Source organism: Bombina bombina, chromosome 2, assembly GCF_027579735.1.
Source record: "Bombina bombina isolate aBomBom1 chromosome 2, aBomBom1.pri, whole genome shotgun sequence".
NCBI classification, from domain to species: domain Eukaryota; kingdom Metazoa; phylum Chordata; class Amphibia; order Anura; family Bombinatoridae; genus Bombina; species Bombina bombina.
The window spans coordinates 506,498,899-506,520,259 of NC_069500.1; the positions used below are offsets into that span (position 1 = coordinate 506,498,899).

The 21,361-nt window shown below is 39.3% G+C and overlaps 3 non-coding genes across 3 annotated transcripts; all 3 read right to left on the bottom strand.

Moving 5' to 3' along the window:
• Nucleotides 1–7,511: 7,511 nt before the first annotated feature.
• Nucleotides 7,512–7,583, bottom strand: TRNAP-UGG (transfer RNA proline (anticodon UGG)). The gene has a single exon. It is a non-coding gene; the product is annotated as a tRNA-Pro (tRNA).
• A 381-nt stretch (nucleotides 7,584–7,964) lies between these two features.
• On the bottom strand, nucleotides 7,965–8,036 carry TRNAP-UGG (transfer RNA proline (anticodon UGG)). The gene has a single exon. It is a non-coding gene; the product is annotated as a tRNA-Pro (tRNA).
• A 405-nt stretch (nucleotides 8,037–8,441) lies between these two features.
• On the bottom strand, nucleotides 8,442–8,513 carry TRNAP-AGG (transfer RNA proline (anticodon AGG)). Its single transcript has one exon. It is a non-coding gene; the product is annotated as a tRNA-Pro (tRNA).
• Between the last annotated feature and the right edge of the window lie 12,848 nt (nucleotides 8,514–21,361).

Sequence of the window (21,361 nt, forward strand, 5' to 3'; positions counted from 1 at the left end):
ACACACCACAAACTCACCCTTATACAACACACACACACCCACACACACTCACCCTTATACAACACACACCCCCACACACTCACCCTTATACAACACACACACGCTCACCCTTATACAACACCCCCACCCACACACTCACCCTTATACAACACCCCCCACACACACACACCACACTCACCCTTATACAACACACACTAACCCTTATACAAAACACACACCACAAACTCACACTTATACAACACCCCCCCACCCCCACACACACTCACCCTTATACAACACACCCCCCCACACACACTCACCCTTATACAACACACACCCCCACACACTCACCCTTATACAACACACACACACACACACTAACCCTTATACAAGACACACACCACAAACTCACCCTTATACAACACACACACCACACACTCACCCTTAAACAACACCCCTCAAACATACTCACCCTTATACAACCCCCCCACACACACTCACCCTTATACAACACACACCCCCACACACTCACCCTTATACAACACACACACACACACACACACACACTAACCCTTATACAACACACGCCACAAACTCACCCTTATACAACACCCCCACACACTCACCCTTATACAACACTCCCCCCCACACACACACCCTTATACAACACCCCCCCCCCCCACACACACACTCACCCTTATACAACCCCCACCCCCACACACTTACCCTTATGCAACCCCCCCCACACACACACAGACTCGCCCTTATACAACACCCCCCACACACTCACACTTATACAACACCCCCACACACACACTCACCCTTATACAACCCCCCCTCACACACTCACCCTTATACAACACCCCCCCACGCACACTCACCCTTATAAACCCCCCCACACACACACCCCACACACACACCACACTCACCCTTATACAACACACACACCACACACTCACCCTTATACAACACACACACACCACACACTCACCCTTATACAACACACACAGACCACACACTTACCCTTATACAACACACATATACACACCACACACTTACCCTTATACAGAACACACACCACACACTCACCCTTATACAACACCCTTCCCCCACACACACACTCACACAACACCCTTCCCCCACACACTCACCCTTATACAACACCCCCCACACACACTCACCCTTATACAACACCCCCACACACACACTCACCCTTATACATGCCCCCCTTCACACCCCCCACATACACTCACCCTTATCCAACACACACACCACACACTCACCCTTATACAACACACACACACACACACACCACACACTCACCCTTATACAACCCCCCCACACACACACAACCTTATACAACCCCCCCCACACACACCCTTATACAACACCCCCCCCCCCCCACACACTCAACCTTATACACCTCCCCACACACTCACCCTTATACAACACACACACCACACACTCATCCTTATACAACACACGCCACACACTCACCCTTATACAACACCCCCCACACTCACCCTTATACAACCTCCCCCACACACACTCACCCTTATACAACCCCCCCACCCACACACTCACCCTTATACAACACCCCCCACACACACACACCACACTCACCCTTATACAACACACACATACCCTTATACAAAACACACACACCACACACTCACCCTTATACAACACACACACACCCTTATACGCCACGCACACACCACACACCCACCCTTATACAACACACACACACGCCACACGCCCTTATACAAAACAAACACACACCACACACTCACCCTTATACAACACACACGCCCTTATACAACACACACACCACACACTCACCTTTATACAACACACACACACACCACACACTCACCCTTATACAACACCCCCCACACACTCACCCTTATACAACCCCCCCACACACACTCACCCTTATACAACACCCCACACACACACACACACTCACCCTTATACAACACTCCCCACACACTTACCCTTATACAACACCCCCCACACACACTCACCCTTACACAACACCCTCCACACACACTCACCCTTATACAACACACACACTAACCCTTATACAACACACGCCACAAACTCACCCTTATACAACACCCCCCACACACTCACCCTTAAACAACACTCCCCCCCACACACACACCCTTATACAACACCCCACACACACTCACCCTTATACAACCCCCACCCCCACACACTTACCCTTATGCAACACCCCCCCACACACACACACACTCAGCCTTATACAACACCCCCCCACACACTCACCCTTATACAACACACCCCCCCACACATTCACCCTTATACAACCCCACAAAATTGCCAAATGCAGCCACCATATTCAACATAAAATTCTACTTTTTATTTTTAAACTTAATTTGTGCAGTTTCCATTACTTCCTGACACAGCCCTACAAGTGGGTTGGGCCTCTGTAGGAAGACCATAAGCTGGTTTACTATAGACACAACTGCTGGGATAGGTCCCCTAAATTCACAAGGTTGAAACAGAGATTGCACAATTCACTTTAAAATGGCACTGTTAAATTTATCTTCGCTATCACCATCCAATTCAAGTGAACCCATTTCAATATGATGCCACCTAAAAATGTAACAAAGGGCATGAGTAACCTTTAGACATACAGCTGTTGTGACCCCCACAAGGAGAGTTCATTTCCTAAAAAAAAAATATAGGAAAAGAATTTAGCTTTGCATATACACACTGCCTACCTTAAAAGCAAGAAAAAAATGCTTTACTATTGTTAACATTGATACACTACTACCCGTGAAGGTCAGCGTGCGCCATAAAGTCAAACCTAGGAGGGGCATCACACTGCGCCATCACTCTAGGAAAAAAGATGGCCGCCTACCAAATCCACCACGTGCTTCCTGGCGGCGCAAGTTTATTGAGATTTTACTTTATTTTAAAATTAAAACAAATATATCTTTGCCAAACCACCCAGCAAACTCGTGTACTCGTAAAACAAACAAAAAAACAACTGCTCAGGGCATACACATAATCATATATGTATCAGGTGAAACACGGACTAATGCAAGCTCATCACAGCAGTATTATTAAAATAAAAGATCACCTCAAGAACTAGCTCCCCTCAAAGTCTGTTGCGCTAAATTCTGTAGAACTGTTTCACCGATAACCGTTAGCAGCAGCAAGCACGCAGTACAACTTACCCACAGCACCAGCATTCTTATCGTGGGCTATTTACTTAGGCGCCAGTCTCATTATTATATACTGTCCTAGAGGCGGACGTGTACAGCACCCTGAAAGCACCCTGAAAGAGGGGCAGTGTATGTATGTATTAGCTGTTAGTTTTGTGCAGTGGTGGTGGCGCCTATAGGAAATTACAATTCCGGCCGTATTCTAATTTCATCTTGTTAAAAGGACCCACAATTGTAACACTTGTGGTCCGTGATTCATTGCAGCTTTTGTGAAAATATTTTATTTTAAATAAATTAAAGCTTCCTAAATTTTCCATTTAAAGGGTTAGAAATGTATTATCATTTGAACCTATTAAAATATATTAATATAAAGACTACTATAAATGCAATCAAATAAAACTTTTGTTTTTTTAAATGAAGCTTTCAAATATCTTAATTTTAAAGATTAAATTATCATGAAATGAGCAGTAACAACTGCCCATAAAATGAGGCATGGCTCATGCAAATCTAGCATCCGCCCCCCATCCAATGGTGAAGTTGCTGGGCCCCTTAATTTTAATATTTAGATTTAGTGTTAAAGCACACAGCAAAGTAAGGACATGCACTGCGCTATGGAAGGACGTGGAACAGAATGAAGAACTTGACAAGTGCTTAGAAGTTTTCATTTTCTGACCTCTGTCAGAAAAATCCTCATTTCTAAGGAATCTATTATTGTTCCCAAGAAGGGAACTCTTGTTGACGGAGACAGAGAACTTTTTTCTATGTTCACCTTCCATCCGTGTGATCTGAGAAAGGCTAGAACGATGTCTGTATGAGCCTTTGCTTTTGACAGGGACGACGCTTGTATTAGAATGTCGTCCAAGTATGGTACTACTGCAATGCCCCTCGGTCTTAGAACCGCTAGAAGGGACCCGAGTACCTTTGTGAAAATCCTTGGAGCAGTGGCTAACCCGAATGGGAGGGCCACAAACTGGTAATGTTTGTCCAGAAAGGCAAACCTTAGGAACTGATGATGTTCTTTGTGGATAGGAATATGTAGGTACGCATCCTTTAGATCCACGGTAGTCATAAATTGACCTTCCTGGATAGTGGGTAGAATCGTTCGAATGGTTTCCATCTTGAATGATGGTACCCTGAGAAATTTGTTTAGGATCTTCAAATCCAAAATCGGTCTGAAGGTTCCCTCTTTTTTGGGAACTACGAACAGATTTGAATAAAATCTCATTCCTTGTTCCTTTATTGGAACTGGGTGTATCACTCCCATCTTTAACAGGTCTTCTACACAATGTAAGAACGCCTGTCTCTTTATTTGGTTTAAGGATAAGTGAGACATGTGGAACCTTCCCCTTGGGGGTAGTTCCCTGAATTCCAGAAGATAACCCTGAGAAACTATTTCTAGTGCCCAGGGATCCTGAACATCTCTTGCCCAAGCCTGAGCAAAGAGAGAGAGTCTGCCCCCTACTAGATCCGGTCCCGGATCGGGGGCTACTCCTTCATGCTGTTTTGTTAGCAGCAGCAGGCTTCTTGGCCTGCTTACCCTTGTTCCAGCCTTGCATCGGTTTCCAGGCTGGTTTGGGTTGTGAGGCATTACCCTCTTGCTTAGAGGATGCAGAATTAGAGGCCGGTCCGTTCCTGAAATTGCGAAAGGAACGAAAATTAGACTTATTCTTGGCCTTGAAAGGCCTATCTTGTGGAAGGGCGTGGCCCTTTCCCCCAGTGATGTCTGAGATAATCTCTTTCAATTCTGGTCCAAATAGAGTTTTACCTTTGAAAGGGATGTTAAGCAATTTTGTCTTGGATGATACATCCGCTGACCAAGACTTTAGCCAAAGCGCTCTGCGCGCCACAATTGCAAACCCTGAATTTTTCGCCGCTAATCTAGCTAATTGCAAAGCGGCATCTAAAATAAAAAAGTTAGCCAACTTAAGTGCGTGAACTCTGTCCATAACCTCCTCATATGGAGTCTCTCTACTGAGCGACTTTTCTAGTTCTTCGAACCAGAACCACGCTGCTGTAGTGACAGGAACAATGCACGAAATGGGTTGTAGAAGGTAACCTTGCTGTACAAAAATCTTTTTAAGCAAACCCTCCAATTTTTTATCCATAGGATCTTTGAAAGCACAACTATCCTCGATAGGAATAGTAGTGCGCTTGTTTAGAGTAGAAACTGCCCCCTCGACCTTAGGGACTGTCTGCCATAAGTCCTTTCTGGGGTCGACCATAGGAAATAATTTCTTAAATATAGGGGGGGAACAAAAGGTATGCCGGGCTTTTCCCACTCCTTATTTACTATGTCCGCCACCCGCTTGGGTATAGGAAAAGCGTTGGGGTGCACTGGAACCTCTAGGAACTTGTCCATCTTGCATAATTTCTCTGGAATGACCAAGTTGTCACAATCATCAAGAGTAGATAACACCTCCTTAAGCAGTGCGCGGAGATGTTCTAATTTAAATTTAAATGTCACAACATCAGGTTCAGCTTGTTGAGAAATTTTTCCTGAATCTGAAATTTCCCCATCTGACAAAACCTCCCTCATGGCCACTTCAGATTGGTGTGAGGGTATGACAGAACAATTATCAGAGTGAACTAAGGTTGACTGGGAGCTGTGTGAGACTTCACAGCTGTTTCATTCTGTCCCACTTCAGCCTTGCACTAAGGAGAGCAGACGGTAAATACAGCAGTGAGTAAAAAGTTTATTTTACACTGTCGGGCTCATCTTCCCCCTCTTCTTGCTGTCTTTGCTTGATTAGTGACTGTGAGGGCTCCGATTCCACATGAAAGCAAACACAGCAAGAGGGAGGGAGGAGATGAGCCCGACAGCTTAAATAAACAGAGCTCTCATACTCACCGCTGTATTCAATGTCTAAAGCACAGATGCACTTTATCATAGGCAAGGAAGAATTGTAGCAGGAACGCTGCTCTCCTAAAATGTCTCCTCCTCTGTTTTTTTTTTGTGACGCTGCCCCTTCAAGCAGTAATCATGGAAAGCTTTTTATTTTTCACTCCCTGAGTTGATGCCTTTCTGAGATCCGGTTTACAAAATCTGTCCAGATGCCCCTCTAGAACCCTGATTAGCCGGTGCCTGCTTGGAGTGCTTGCAAGAACCTGTGCTACTGCCTCCTGTCAGTAGACTGCTTAATTCGCTGCTGGAGACAGGGGGGCTAGTCTGCGCATGCATTGCCAATACCTTTGTTTTAATGCGCATGCGGGCGGCCATGATGTTTCTACCTAGGTAGAACATTGTAATAGGCACATATAATGAGCAGGAAATGGTTTTGGAGCAGTATTCATTTTTAAATTAAAATTACAAGGAATGTAAACAAAACTGTACAAAAGTACCAATTACAAATGTACTTATTATATAAAGATGTTTTGATTGAGTTAAAAATATTTTTGGGGTTTACTATCCCTTTAACCCCACTACCGATAAAAAAATAAATAAATGCAATTGGTATCCTGTATAATCGCCTAATCTTATCCAAAGTTCACATTTCAGCTTGGGACATTGCTCTTTAACTGATTAGTCGGTCTTGCGACATCACATCAATAAATTACCTATATGACAACACTTTGGTATTTCTTTTATTTCATGTATTACTGTTTTATTTTGTTTACACTATTAAGAATTGTATTAAATACAAATATTGATGATCAATTATTTTCTTTATAAATTAGACGTAAATTATCAGTTAATTAGTTCAAATTGAGATTTGCTACATACATTTTAACCACATTGAGGTCCGAGGGCTGAAAAAAAAATGTCTGACAATGACGAACTGCAATTAACTTTGCAGGCTATTATAACTCGGTGCTTCATACTTAGCACGATGTCTTGTATGGGACGCTGAAAATACAACGTAACTCTTTGAAAAAATGTGAATCCAACAAATAATTACAAATCCAAAATAATGTTTGGTAAAACCTTACTGCAGCGGTTGTAACAGTGTGTAAGATAATACAAAAATTAAAATTGGGCTCGTCGTCCGGGATTTGAACCCAGGACCTCTCCAACCCAAAACAAAAATCACACTCCTACCTAGAGTAGACTAATGAGCTGACTGTATATTAATACATTATATATGGATTCTATAGTAGTACACATGAAAATGAAATAAAAAAATGTAATCATTCTGCGTGAAAACGATGATACACAAAGCAGTTTTCATTATTCTACGTTTTATTTTCATGCTTTTTTTATTTTATCTGAAATACGTAAATATGAATGGACTCAATATTCTATGGCTACTTTTAAAAGAAAGAGTGAACAAACCATTCCTGCTCAATATAATTTCCATATATTCACAAACAAAAACATACTTTACATAGTGAAAACAAGGGCTCGTCCGGGATTTGAACCCGGGACCTCTCGCACCCAAAGCGAGAATCATACCCCTAGACCAACGAGCCAACTATAAACATGTTAGTCCCCTACAAAATATTACTGTAAATTTGATGAATAAAATACCACAAAATGATATTATGGCATATTTTTTATCGCTTACAGCTCAATGTAATTTCGATATATTCACAAACAAAAACATGATTGACATAGTGAAAACAAGGACTTGTCAGGGATTTGAATCCGGGACCTATCATACCCAAAGCAAGAATCATACCCCAGACCAACAAGCCAATTTCTTTCAAATACGTCCCCCCTACAAACTATTTCTAGAAATTTTATGAAAATTATATCATAAAGTGATACTATAACATATTTTGTATGGCTTATTGCTTAATATAATTTCCATATATTCACAAACAAAAACATGCTTCACATAGTGAAAACAAGGGCTCGTCCGGGATTTGAACCCGGGACCTCTCGCACCCAAAGCGAGAATCATACCCCTAGACCAACGAGCCAACTATAAACATATATGTCCCCTACAAATTATTACTGTAAATTTGATGAATAAAATACCACAAAATGATGTTATGGCATATTTTTTATCGCTTACTGCTCAATGTAATTTTCAAATATTAACAAACAAAACCATGCTTGACATAGTGAAAACAAGGGCTCTACTGGGATTTGAACCCAGGACCTATCGCTTCCTAAGCAAAAAATCATACCCCTAGACCAATAAGCCATTTACTTTGAACCCAAATGTAATAAGCTTACAAATACATTTTATGTTATTTATTGTTCATGAAATTATAGTCACTAAAATTTCAAAAATTACACACAAATTCCAAATACAGTATAGCCCTCGAAATGTAAATTGCATACATTTACCACAGACATCTGAATTGTTTCCAAAAAAAACAGGGCTCGTCCGGGATTTGAACCCGGGACCTCTCGCACCCTAAGCGAGAATCATACCCCTAGACCAACGAGCCACCAGCTTGGTGTTTTGAGGATAGCATTTATGAATTATATATCAAGTTTCATTAAACTACTGAATACATTTATGGATAAAAATAAAAGCCTAAAGACTAACAATATGTAATCTTATACATTTTGTCACAAATCTAAAACTTAAGATCTTAGTACTTTTTCATTGATGCAAAAATTTTATTCTTTACTATTCTCTTATTATTAACAGGTATTTGTAGAGCGCCAACAGATTCTGCAGCGCTATAAACATAGCTGGTATACAGGATAAAATTTACAAGGTTTAAATGGGTAGAGGGCCCTGCCGAGAGTTGCACTTTTGTAGTTGGCTCTTATGAAGGCGATCTACAAACAGCTGGGCTCATAGGCTTACATTCTAAGGAGTTTAAGGGAAAAGCGATGGAGTTAGCAGGGCCGGACTGGGAATGAAAAGCAGCCCTGGAAAAATTTTAAGACCAGCCCTAAATTTTGCTGCGGCGCACCCATAGAATGCACATGTCCGATTTTTTACAGTGGGTAATTGGGATATGGGTTATTCCTCCTAATTTTTCTTTTTTGTATAATGTATGTAAACTCGTGAAGAATATGCTAGGTTCATAATGGATAGATCTTGTAACAGTGCAATATTTGTGAAATAGGGGCAACAAAATTATGCATCTTAGCATAGGGATATTAAGGTGAAATGTCAATACTTTATTAGAACATATGTTATAAAAAAAAAAGAATAAAAAAAAAAAAAGGAGGTACCGCACAGCAGTAACTTTGAGCAATAGACAGCTTACATGTTCTTGCCAGGAACAGCACTTCAGAGATATTGAACACATAGTCCTCCATTCTTTAAATAATAAAATAATTTAAATATAAAAAAATCTCAAACTATCTGATACACAGATAACAACAAAGTGCAGAAATGTATATATACAAATTAACCTTGTGTGACATCACAAATCTACATAGTGAAAATAAATATTAAACAACATTCAAGTAATAATAAAAGTGCATAAAAATCTTAATGTATAACAACACATACTCTTTCTTTCTTTAAATAGTACAGGTAGCCCTTAGTTTACGCCGGGGTTAGGTTCCAGAAGGAATGGTTGTAAATTGAAACCCAGTTTATAATGTAAGTCAATGGGAAATGAGGGAGTTAGATTCCAGGCCCCTCTCGAAATTGTCATAAGTAACACCTAATACATTGTTCTTGAAGCTTTGAAATGAAGACTTTAAATGCTAAACAGCATTATAAACAGTATCAAATAATCACACAACACAGAATATATAATTAAACTGTTAAATGAACAAAAACATTTGCTAAACTGCATTATAAACCTTATGAAATAATCACACAACACAGACTTTACTTTGCTGCAACACAAGTGGACAGCTCCACCTACTGGCTATTTTAATCAATGCACTGCTTTCTCAATGCTTTTCAATAGCAGTCACGTGACTAAAAAAAAGGTTGTTATTTTGAAACGGCCCAAATTGAACCGACGTAAACCAAGGGCCACCTGTATTACAATTTAACTTTACAAACACCAAACAATCTGGATGCATAGTAGATAACAATAAAGTGCAGAAATTTTAAAATACAAAATACAAGGTAAAAAACAATATTAAACTGTTAACAATATTTAAGTAAAGGTTTAACAACCTGTAACTATAGAAAAACAACAATTCACATGTTCGGGAAAGTTTGATTTTACTGTCCTGCTTTTATCCAGTAACAAACCTTGCAGCAATCGGCTTTTGGAAGCCAAAACATTAATAATTGTCTCATTACTTAGTGACATCAAAGCACCTTTTTCTGATGACATCGGCATAAAGGCTTCTAAATGTTGCTGTAAAAGGGAATTTCTAAGTCTGTTCAGGACATACTTAAGTTTGGAAAAAGACCTTTCACATGCCACTTGGGAAGAGGAAAGTGTCAGTGTCAGCTTGTATGCATTGAAAAGTGAACTATAAGCTAAACTGTACAAGTTGTAACACAGCAATACATTATAGCAGCATGCAATACAATTTTTGCAAGTCCTGCACTTTGCCCTAATCTGACCTACATTAGAATGCTGTTGTTCTTCAGCTTCAGAGGTCAGATGATAAAGGACGTCTTCATCATCCTGGTCTTCAACGTTGGCATCAATGTACTCTTCATCTAGAGACATTTTTAGTCTGTTCCATTTTGATGCAAAATCAAGCAACTCCCTTTGCAGTTGTTCTTTGGATGCAGCTGAATCAAATTTAACAACTAAGCTGCTCAGCCGTTCCAGAGCATTTGAAGGAAGGTGCTGGAGTATGTCCTGAAAATTTCTGGGATCCAAACAAGCTAAATCAGCAAACAGCTGACCATGTGTTGTAAAACGGTTCTGCAGATTAGTGACGATTTTGTCTAATGCAACATTGTAAACCTCTACTCTGAATTTATCACATGCCAACTGGATAGGTTCATCTGCTGCAAGCTCACCAGGTAACCTTTTTTTTTTTTTGGATACTCGTCAGCACGTTGGGAAATCTGACTCAACGATAACTTCACTGTCCAATTTCTCCAACTTGTCATTTGGCAAAATTACAAACTTGTTTGCTACCTCCCTTACTCAAAGAAAATCCTGACGATATCTTTTTAAACTGTCCTTGGTTTCATTTACCATTCAATATGCTTGTAGCACATCCAAACCTTGAGTTTGCAGGTAGAGAGACAAGGTAGTTTTACTGAATATTAATAGATATGTCTGAGCTGTTAGTATTGTATTGGATTTTTTTAGGGATTCTAAATATATGCCAGCCTTAAATCTTGTTTCTGCATTGAAATAATTTGATGATGATATCTCTTCCATTGTTTGGATCAGATCAACATACATGGCTCGACTTGGGTCATTATAAGAACCAAACACTTTAGTAAGTGCTGATTCTTTGGACCACCATCTTGTTTCTCCAATTACAGAAATGGATCTCCTTCTCTCTTTATTGCATTTTTCTCGCCACACATTCATTCGAAGGTATGATTCTCGAATAAACACAGCACATGAATTTAGCAATCCAAACAATGATACTGCTTCTACAGACATTTTGGTGACATCCATCATTACTAAATTTAGTACATGTGCATAACACCACACATGGATTTGGCCAGGTGCCTTAGTACTTAGCCATGTGGTGAATCCATTATATTGTCCTTGCATGTTGGAGGCACCATCAGTTGAATTACCTACACAATTTGTAACATCGATCTCCATGACTTCCAGAACATCACAGACCAGGTCACACAAAGCCTTTTCAGTGGTTTTAGAACAATTTACAACAGCAACAATGTACCATAACAGTAACATATCTAATAATAATTGAACACTGATCGAAAACATTTATACAGGGAGTGCAGAATTATTAGGCAAATGAGTATTTTGACCACATCATCCTCTTTATGCATGTTGTCTTACTCCAAGATGTATAGGCTCGAAAGCCTACTACCAATTCAGCATATTAGGTGATGTGCATCTCTGTAATGAGAAGGGGTGTGGTCTAATGACATCAACACCCTATATCAGGTGTGCATAATTATTAGACAACTTCCTTTCCTTTGGCAAAATGGGTAAAAAGAAGGTCTTGACAGGCTCAGAAAAGTCAAAAATAGTGAGATATCTTGCAGAGGGATGCAGCACTCTTAAAATTGCAAAGCTTCTGAAGCATGATCATCGAACAATCAAGCGTTTCATTCAAAATAGTCAACAGGGTCGCAAGAAGCGTGTGGAAAAACCAAGGCGCAAAATAACTGCCCATGAACTGAGAAAAGTCAAGCGTGCAGCTGCCAAGATGCCACTTGCCACCAGTTTGGCCATATTTCAGAGCTGCAACATCACTGGAGTGCCCAAAAGCACAAGGTGTGCAATACTCAGAGACATGGCCAAGGTAAGAAAGGCTGAAAGACGACCACCACTGAACAAGACACACAAGCTGAAACGTCAAGACTGGGCCAAGAAATATCTCAAGACTGATTTTTCTAAGGTTTTATGGACTGATGAAATGAGAGTGAGTCTTGATGGGCCAGATGGATGGGCCCGTGGCTGGATTGGTAAAGGGCAGAGAGCTCCAGTCCGACTCAGACGCCAGCAAGGTGGAGGTGGAGTACTGGTTTGGGCTGGTATCATCAAAGATGAGCTTGTGGGGCCTTTTCGGGTTGAGGATGGAGTCAAGCTCAACTCCCAGTCCTACTGCCAGTTTCTGGAAGACACCTTCTTCAAGCAGTGGTACAGAAAGAAGTCTGCATCCTTCAAGAAAAACATGATTTTCATGCAGGACAATGCTCCATCACACGCGTCCAAGTACTCCACAGTGTGGCTGGCAAGAAAGGGTATAAAAGAAGAAAATCTAATGACATGGCCTCCTTGTTCACCTGATCTGAACCCCATTGAGAACCTGTGGTCCATCATCAAATGAGAGATTTACAAGGAGGGAAAACAGTACACCTCTCTGAACAGTGTCTGGGAGGCTGTGGTTGCTGCTGCACGCAATGTTGATGGTGAACAGATCAAAACACTGACAGAATCCATGGATGGCAGGCTTTTGAGTGTCCTTGCAAAGAAAGGTGGCTATATTGGTCACTGGTTTGTTTTTGTTTTGTTTTTGAATGTCAGAAATGTATATTTGTGAATGTTGAGATGTTATATTGGTTTCACTGGTAAAAATAAATAATTGAAATGGTTATATATTTGTTTTTTGTTAAGTTGCCTAATAATTATGCACAGTAATAGTCACCTGCACACACAGATATCCCCCTAAAATAGCTAAAACTAAAAACAAATTAAAAACTACTTCCAAAAATATTCAGCTTTGATATTAATGAGTTTTTTGGGTTCATTGAGAACATGGTTGTTCTTCAATAATAAAATTAATCCTCATAAATACAACTTGCCTAATAATTCTGCACTCCCTGTATATTATGTGGTGTCTAGCTGTATTGAAAACATTCCAGCCTCTCTGACTTCCTGAGCAATACCTTTCTTCAAAAGGGATGAAATCACGTCAATAATATTGTTAACAGTTGTTTTTGAAATCAGTGTAACAAAACTACCACACCCTTTACTGCCTTTTGCATGTTGTGCTTTTCTTTTCTTTATTACTTCATCAAGGTGACTTTTAAGCAAAGGGTCAAATTTGCTAATGACTATCAGAAAATCCAGGAAATTACCATGGTCTAGGTTTTCATCTTCTAAGGTAAAGGCTGCCTCTGTTGATGCTCTGTAACTTAATCCCCTTTTGCCGATTGCTTTAATGATTTCAACCACTCGTTCAAGTATAGCACGTTTTCTCTTCACTTCCTCTTTCTTTGCAATATTTTCTTTTCCAAAGAAATGGCTACTTATATCTTTGCTCTTTGATCTCATACGAAAGGCTTCTGATGTAGAATTGTGAAGGTTGCTTATTGTGAAGGTTGCTTTCTTCGTGTTCCTCAATTCTTTGGTACGTATGCTTTTGGTCAAAGCACCCATCAATAAAAGCACTGCTATCTGTTGTTCCGCTAAAGGCAAGGCAGACCATGCAGAAAAAGGCTCCATGTGAATGTGAATAAGTCAACCACTGACGCTTATTTCCATCTCTCCGCTGATATAACTTTTTGGCATTTAAAGATGGTACATCTGGTTGACATGGGTGAAACTTCAAAAAAGCACTCACATTTTCTGATTTTGGTCTGACAAACCACAACTTGTCTTTAAGAGTTTAAATTAACTCCACATCACTATACACAACTTCTGCTCTCTCATCCAGGATCTCAGGGACATTCTCCACTGCAAGCTCTTCATGTGTTTCTACCACAGCAACATTTTCAACTTCAAACTCTTCATCAATTTGTACTTGAGTGTCTTCTACCCTGTCATCATGGCCTTTATCAATTAAAGCTACATCTGTGCCAGCTATTTCTGAACTTTGTACAGAAGCTTCTGTTGCAGTGCTGCAGCTAGCACTGCTGCCTTCATGTGATGATGATGATGGTAACACATGTTTGGTCACCATAGCTTTAAACATATTACTGACTTTTTGGCATTGGCTTGCATCTTTTTCTAACATTTTTTTTTTCACGTTCTTTCTCAGCCCCTCCTTTGTCAGTTTTCTTTTACTTTCACTTTTCTTATCCATGATAAATACTAAAATAAAAGATTATTTTTCTGTTACCTATAATTGTTACAAAAAATAATAGATTAAAGGGACAGGAAACCCCATTTTTTTCTTTCATTATTCAGATAGAACATACAGTTTTAAACTACTTTCCAATTTACTTATATTATTACATTTGCTTAATTCTCTTGTTATTCTGTACTAAATGGACAGTTTTGCACTACTGGCAGCTATCTAAACATATGTAGTTAGCCAATCCCCCCCAAAAAACATAATTTATGTAAGAACTTACCTGATAAATTCATTTCTTTCATATTAACAAGAGTCCATGAGCTAGTGACGTATGGGATATACATTCCTACCAGGAGGGGCAAAGTTTCCCAAACCTTAAAATGCCTATAAATACACCCCTCACCACACCCACAAATCAGTTTAACGAATAGCCAAGAAGTGGGGTGATAAGAAAAAAAGTGCGAAGCATATAAAATAAGGAATTGGAATAATTGTGCTTTATACAAAAAAATCATAACCACCACAAAAAAGGGTGGGCCTCATGGACTCTTGTTAATATGAAAGAAATGAATTTATCAGGTAAGTTCTTACATAAATTATGTTTTCTTTCATGTAATTAACAAGAGTCCATGAGCTAGTGACGTATGGGATAATGACTACCCAAGATGTGGATCTTTCCACACAAGAGTCACTAGAGAGGGAGGGATAAAATAAAGACAGCCAATTCCTGCTGAAAATAATCCACACCCAAAATAAAGTTTAACAAAAAACATAAGCAGAAGATTCAAACTGAAACCGCTGCCTGAAGAACTTTTCTACCAAAAACTGCTTCAGAAGAAGAAAATACATCAAAATGGTAGAATTTAGTAAAAGTATGCAAAGAGGACCAAGTTGCTGCTTTGCAGATCTGGTCAACCGAAGCTTCATTCCTAAACGCCCAGGAAGTAGATACTGACCTAGTAGAATGAGCTGTAATTCTCTGAGGCGGAATTTTACCCGACTCAACATAGGCAAGATGAATTAAAGATTTCAACCAAGATGCCAAAGAAATGGCAGAAGCTTTCTGGCCTTTCCTAGAACCGGAAAAGATAACAAATAGACTAGAAGTCTTACGGAAAGATTTCGTAGCTTCAACATAATATTTCAAAGCTCTAACAACATCCAAAGAATGCAACGATTTCTCCTTAGAATTCTTAGGATTAGGACATAATGAAGGAACCACAATTTCTCTACTAATGTTGTTGGAATTCACAACTTTAGGTAAAAATTCAAAAGAAGTTCGCAACACCGCCTTATCCTGATGAAAAATCAGAAAAGGAGACTCACAAGAAAGAGCAGATAATTCAGAAACTCTTCTAGCAGAAGAGATGGCCAAAAGGAACAAAACTTTCCAAGAAAGTAATTTAATGTCCAATGAATGCATAGGTTCAAACGGAGGAGCTTGAAGAGCTCCCAGAACCAAATTCAAACTCCAAGGAGGAGAAATTGACTTAATGACAGGTTTTATACGAACCAAAGCTTGTACAAAACAATGAATATCAGGAAGAATAGCAATCTTTCTGTGAAAAAGAACAGAAAGAGCGGAGATTTGTCCTTTCAAAGAATTTGCGGACAAACCCTTATCTAAACCATCCTGAAGAAACTGTAAAATTCTCGGTATTCTAAAAGAATGCCAAGAAAAATGATGAGAAAGACACCAAGAAATATAAGTCTTCCAGACTCTATAATATATCTCTCGAGATACAGATTTACGAGCCTGTAACATAGTATTAATCACGGAGTCAGAGAAACCTCTTTGACCAAGAATCAAGCGTTCAATCTCCATACCTTTAAATTTAAGGATTTCAGATCCGGATGGAAAAAAGGACCTTGCGACAGAAGGTCTGGTCTTAACGGAAGAGTCCATGGTTGGCAAGATGCCATCCGGACAAGATCCGCATACCAAAACCTGTGAGGCCATGCCGGAGCTATTAGCAGAACAAACGAGCATTCCCTCAGAATCTTGGAGATTACTCTTGGAAGAAGAACTAGAGGCGGAAAGATATAGGCAGGATGATACTTCCAAGGAAGTGATAATGCATCCACTGCCTCCGCCTGAGGATCCCGGGATCTGGACAGATACCTGGGAAGTTTCTTGTTTAGATGAGAGGCCATCAGATCTATCTCTGGAAGCCCCCACATTTGAACAATCTGAAGAAATACCTCTGGGTGAAGAGACCATTCGCCCGGATGCAACGTTTGGCGACTGAGATAATCCGCTTCCCAATTGTCTACACCTGGGATATGAACCGCAGAGATTAGACAGGAGCTGGATTCCGCCCAAACCAAAATTCGAGATACTTCTTTCATAGCCAGAGGACTGTGAGTCCCTCCTTGATGATTGATGTATGCCACAGTTGTGACATTGTCTGTCTGAAAACAAATGAACGATTCTCTCTTCAGAAGAGGCCAAAACTGAAGAGCTCTGAAAACTGCACGGAGTTCCAAGATATTGATCGGTAATCTCACCTCCTGAGATTCCCAAACTCCTTGTGCCGTCAGAGATCCCCACACAGCTCCCCAACCTGTGAGACTTGCATCTGTTGAAATTACAGTCCAGGTCAGAAGAACAAAAGAAGCCCCCTGAATTAAACGAAGGTGATCTGTCCACCACGTTAGAGAGTGTCGAACAATCGGTTTTAAAGATATTAATTGATATATCTTCGTGTAATCCCTGCACCATTGGTTCAGCATACAGAGCTGAAGAGGTCGCATGTGAAAACGAGCAAAGGGGATCGCGTCCGATGCAGCAGTCATAAGACCTAGAATTTCCATGCATAAGGCTACCGAAGGGAATGATTGAGACTGAAGGTTTCGACAAGCTGTAATCAATTTTAGACGTCTCTTGTCTGTTAAAGACAGAGTCATGGACACTGAATCTATCTGGAAACCCAGAAAGGTTACCCTTGTTTGAGGAATCAAAGAACTTTTTGGTAAATTGATCCTCCAACCATGATCTTGAAGAAACAACACAAGTCGATTCGTATGAGACTCTGCTAAATGTAAAGACTGAGCAAGTACCAAGATATCGTCCAAATAAGGAAATACCACAATACCCTGTTCTCTGATTACAGACAGAAGGGCACCGAGAATCTTTGTGAAAATTCTTGGAGCTGTAGCAAGGCCAAACGGTAGAGCCACAAATTGGTAATGCTTGTCTAGAAAAGAGAATCTCAACGTAGAATCTAGCACAAACTTACTTCACCACCTCCCTTGGAGGCAAAGTTTGTAAAACTGATTTGTGGGTGTGGTGAGGGGTGTATTTATAGGCATTTTAAGGTTTGGGAAACTTTGCCCCTCCTGGTAGGAATGTATATCCCATACGTCACTAGCTCATGGACTCTTGTTAATTACATGAAAGAAAAGTGTGCAGGCACCAATCAGCGGCTAGCTCCCACTATTGTAGGATATGTGCATATTCGTATTTAGCAAGGGATACCAAGAGAACTAAGCATATTTAATAATATAAGTAAATGTAAAAGTGTCTTACAATTACATGCTCTATTTGATTCATGCAAGTAAAATTTAGATTTTCCTATCCCTTTTATCAAATTTCAATACAAATAATATAAACTAAGCCCAATATCCGTCACACACAACAATCCAAACCCCAATGTAGCACATATTATCCTTAATTCTTACATTACACAGCTTCTTAAAGGAACAATATACTATAAAATTGTTTTTCCCTTAATGTTTTGACAATTACTTTTTTTTACCAGCTGCAGACTATAAAATGTATGAGATTTGCTTTTTAATGTTTATTTGTGTATATGAATTAGCTGGCTTTGTGTTTTGAAGACGCAAAGTAATAAAATGGGTTGAGCTTGTGTTATAATCAGATCTCATTACTTTATCACATTGTGTACATATACCTGCTTCTTTATCTTATCTTTATCTGTCCGTAAACCAATAACCAATACGTGTAGAGAACAATGGATAAATAACATTCCTTATCTCTTCTATACTTTACTGGGAGTCAATGTAATGTATTCTGAAGGCTGTGTTTACACAGCTTGGTCTTAAGGCCAACAACTTTCAGAATAGGTATGCATACCATACCACAGGCTAAATCAAATATTTCAAATGCCAATATAAGGGTAATGGAAATAATAATAAACAATTTAATACACTCCAGCAGGTAAAGGTGTGGATAATTGGGAGCAAGTTAAAGGAGAGAGAATTTTTGAGTAAACTGTCCCTTTAAAGCCAAGCTGAGTCTGTGGGGGGAGGGGGAAGGGGGGTATGTGTTTGTTTGTGTGTGTATGTATGTGTGTGTGTGTGTGTATGTGTGTGTTTGTGTGTATGTATGTTGTGTTTGTGTGTATGTGTGTGTGTGCATGTGTAAGTATGTGTGTGCATCTGTCTAAATAATAAAATATAAATAAAGTGAAAGCTATAAGATTGCAAGTTATCCTCAAGTAGCATTGTAGACTTGCGCTTAATAAACGTGTTAACTTCTATTATTGAAGAACATTTTAAAATGGATTAGAGTTTTAAGGTTTAACTATACTAAACTGAAATAGAGGGGATTCTTACAATTTGTTGTATTCAGAACTTAGAATAAGTTTTACTGCAGTAACTCATGAGGTGGACCACTGTGTTCTCCATTCCAAATCTTCACTTAAAAGCATATATTTAAGTTGTACAACAGAATTACATGTCATGTTTGTTTGTGTTACTCCATAAAATGCATTTTCCTGACAACTTTTCAATAAAGCAATACCAAAATGGTGTATCACCCTGCTACAACATGTGAAAGTGAGACACATATCTAACACATACTAACCTGTACCATAAGCACTAACACCTTTCAACCTATGTAATAAGCAATACTCTCATTGTCTGCCTACAATATCTCAACACTTACACTGTACAGCATATATGTGAAATATAAAGAACCGCATACAATGACAAAGAAATTAAAATACTTTGCAGTTGAAAACACTATTAATCAAATTCAACATCAGTCCCACTTTAGTTTTATAAAAAAAAAAATGAAAAATTACTGTTAAACTTACTTGGCACACCTTACCCAAGTTTTTACTATAATGGATAATGTATAGTTAAAAACAATTTTTATATATATATATATATATATATATATATATATATATATATATATATATAAATAAAGTGAATCAAATGAAAGGAAGGGCAACAACAGCCTTAGAATAAAGTAAGGAGCCGGTTTCTTTGTATGCATTATTTATACAGACAGATCATCATCACCGGACAGGCGGACACTAATAATCCTGAAAGGGATTTAAGATTTATTTATTTTTTTACTGCCTGCTCTAATTTTAAAGTATAGCCTTCTTACATCATAAAGAACATTATCTAACAGAATATGGAGGGACTTAAGATTTTTTTTTTTTTTACTGCCTGCTCTAAGTTAAAAGCATAGCATTCTTGCATCATAAAGAACATTATCTCACAGAATATGAAGTATATATATTATATATATACTTCATATTCTGTGAGAGAATGTTCTTTATGATGCATCATGCAAGAATGCTATATATACTTCATATTCTGTGAGATAATATTCTTTATATGCAAGAATGCTTCTACCTAGAACCTCCACAGGACAGGAGAAATAGTGGATATATTTTTGAGAATGCAACATGCAAGAGAAAATTGCTGTAATTTAAAACACATCCATATAGAAAAAAAACATTACTTTTTAATTTTATCACTGAGTGACATGAAAAATGATCCTAATCTGTTTAAATATAAGGTAACCATGTTCTCATCAATGTAAATTGTAAAAGAAAGCAATTTTTTAAACTGGAAGTAGCTAGTAATAAATAGATCATTGTCAATTGGATGATAACATTTACTGTTACAGATCTGAAAATCCATTTTTTTTTCTTTTAGATTTTTTATTCAAAAATCAAAATCACACGTGACAGGACTCAGCTCTGACTGACTCTGACAGACAGTATGTGTCAGAAAAAAACCATAATAAGTGTTTGAGGATGGCGACTCAAGCTGGCAGTGGCTGGTGGTAGGTGAGGTCAGGTCAGTAGTTCAGTACAGTAATTACTAACTGGACTTGTTGTTCATCATCATGTTCACATCATTCATTCAAATCACATTAATAATTATTAAAACGTGTTGACTGTTCATGTTCACATCATTCATTCTTCATTCACATTTAATTATTAAAAAAATATACTAGTAGTAGTACATACCGTGATGATGATCGATTCCAGACAGTCTTCAGACCAGAGACTTCACTGTACTTGAAATTGAACTGTCTGAACAGTGAAATGTTTGACTGGCTTGCTTGCCTCAGAATGATGCCTCTCTGGCTCTGCTAGTCACTCACTGCTGCATGCTGGCTGACAACTGCAGTGGCGCTGTCCCACCGTCAATCTAGTAGTCCCTGCTGAGCCTGCTCCCACACGTGACCCCACGTGGCCTGCTGCAACGTATTCCTGCTTTCTCCTCAAGTCGGCTCGATGACGCATGCGCTATTGCGCAGGCGCTCCCAGGGCCAGGCTGAGGCTCCCGCTCCCTCCCCTATCACTATCATGTGTCACGTGTGAGAAGACACAGATTCGGTCTCTCTACTCACTCAGTGACGTCACTCATGTAAGCCGCCGGCCCGCACCACCTGACCCCCGGCCCGCCGCTGCGCTGCATCATAACTAAGAAGAGATCTGATAATTGACTCAGACTGGAGGCTGAG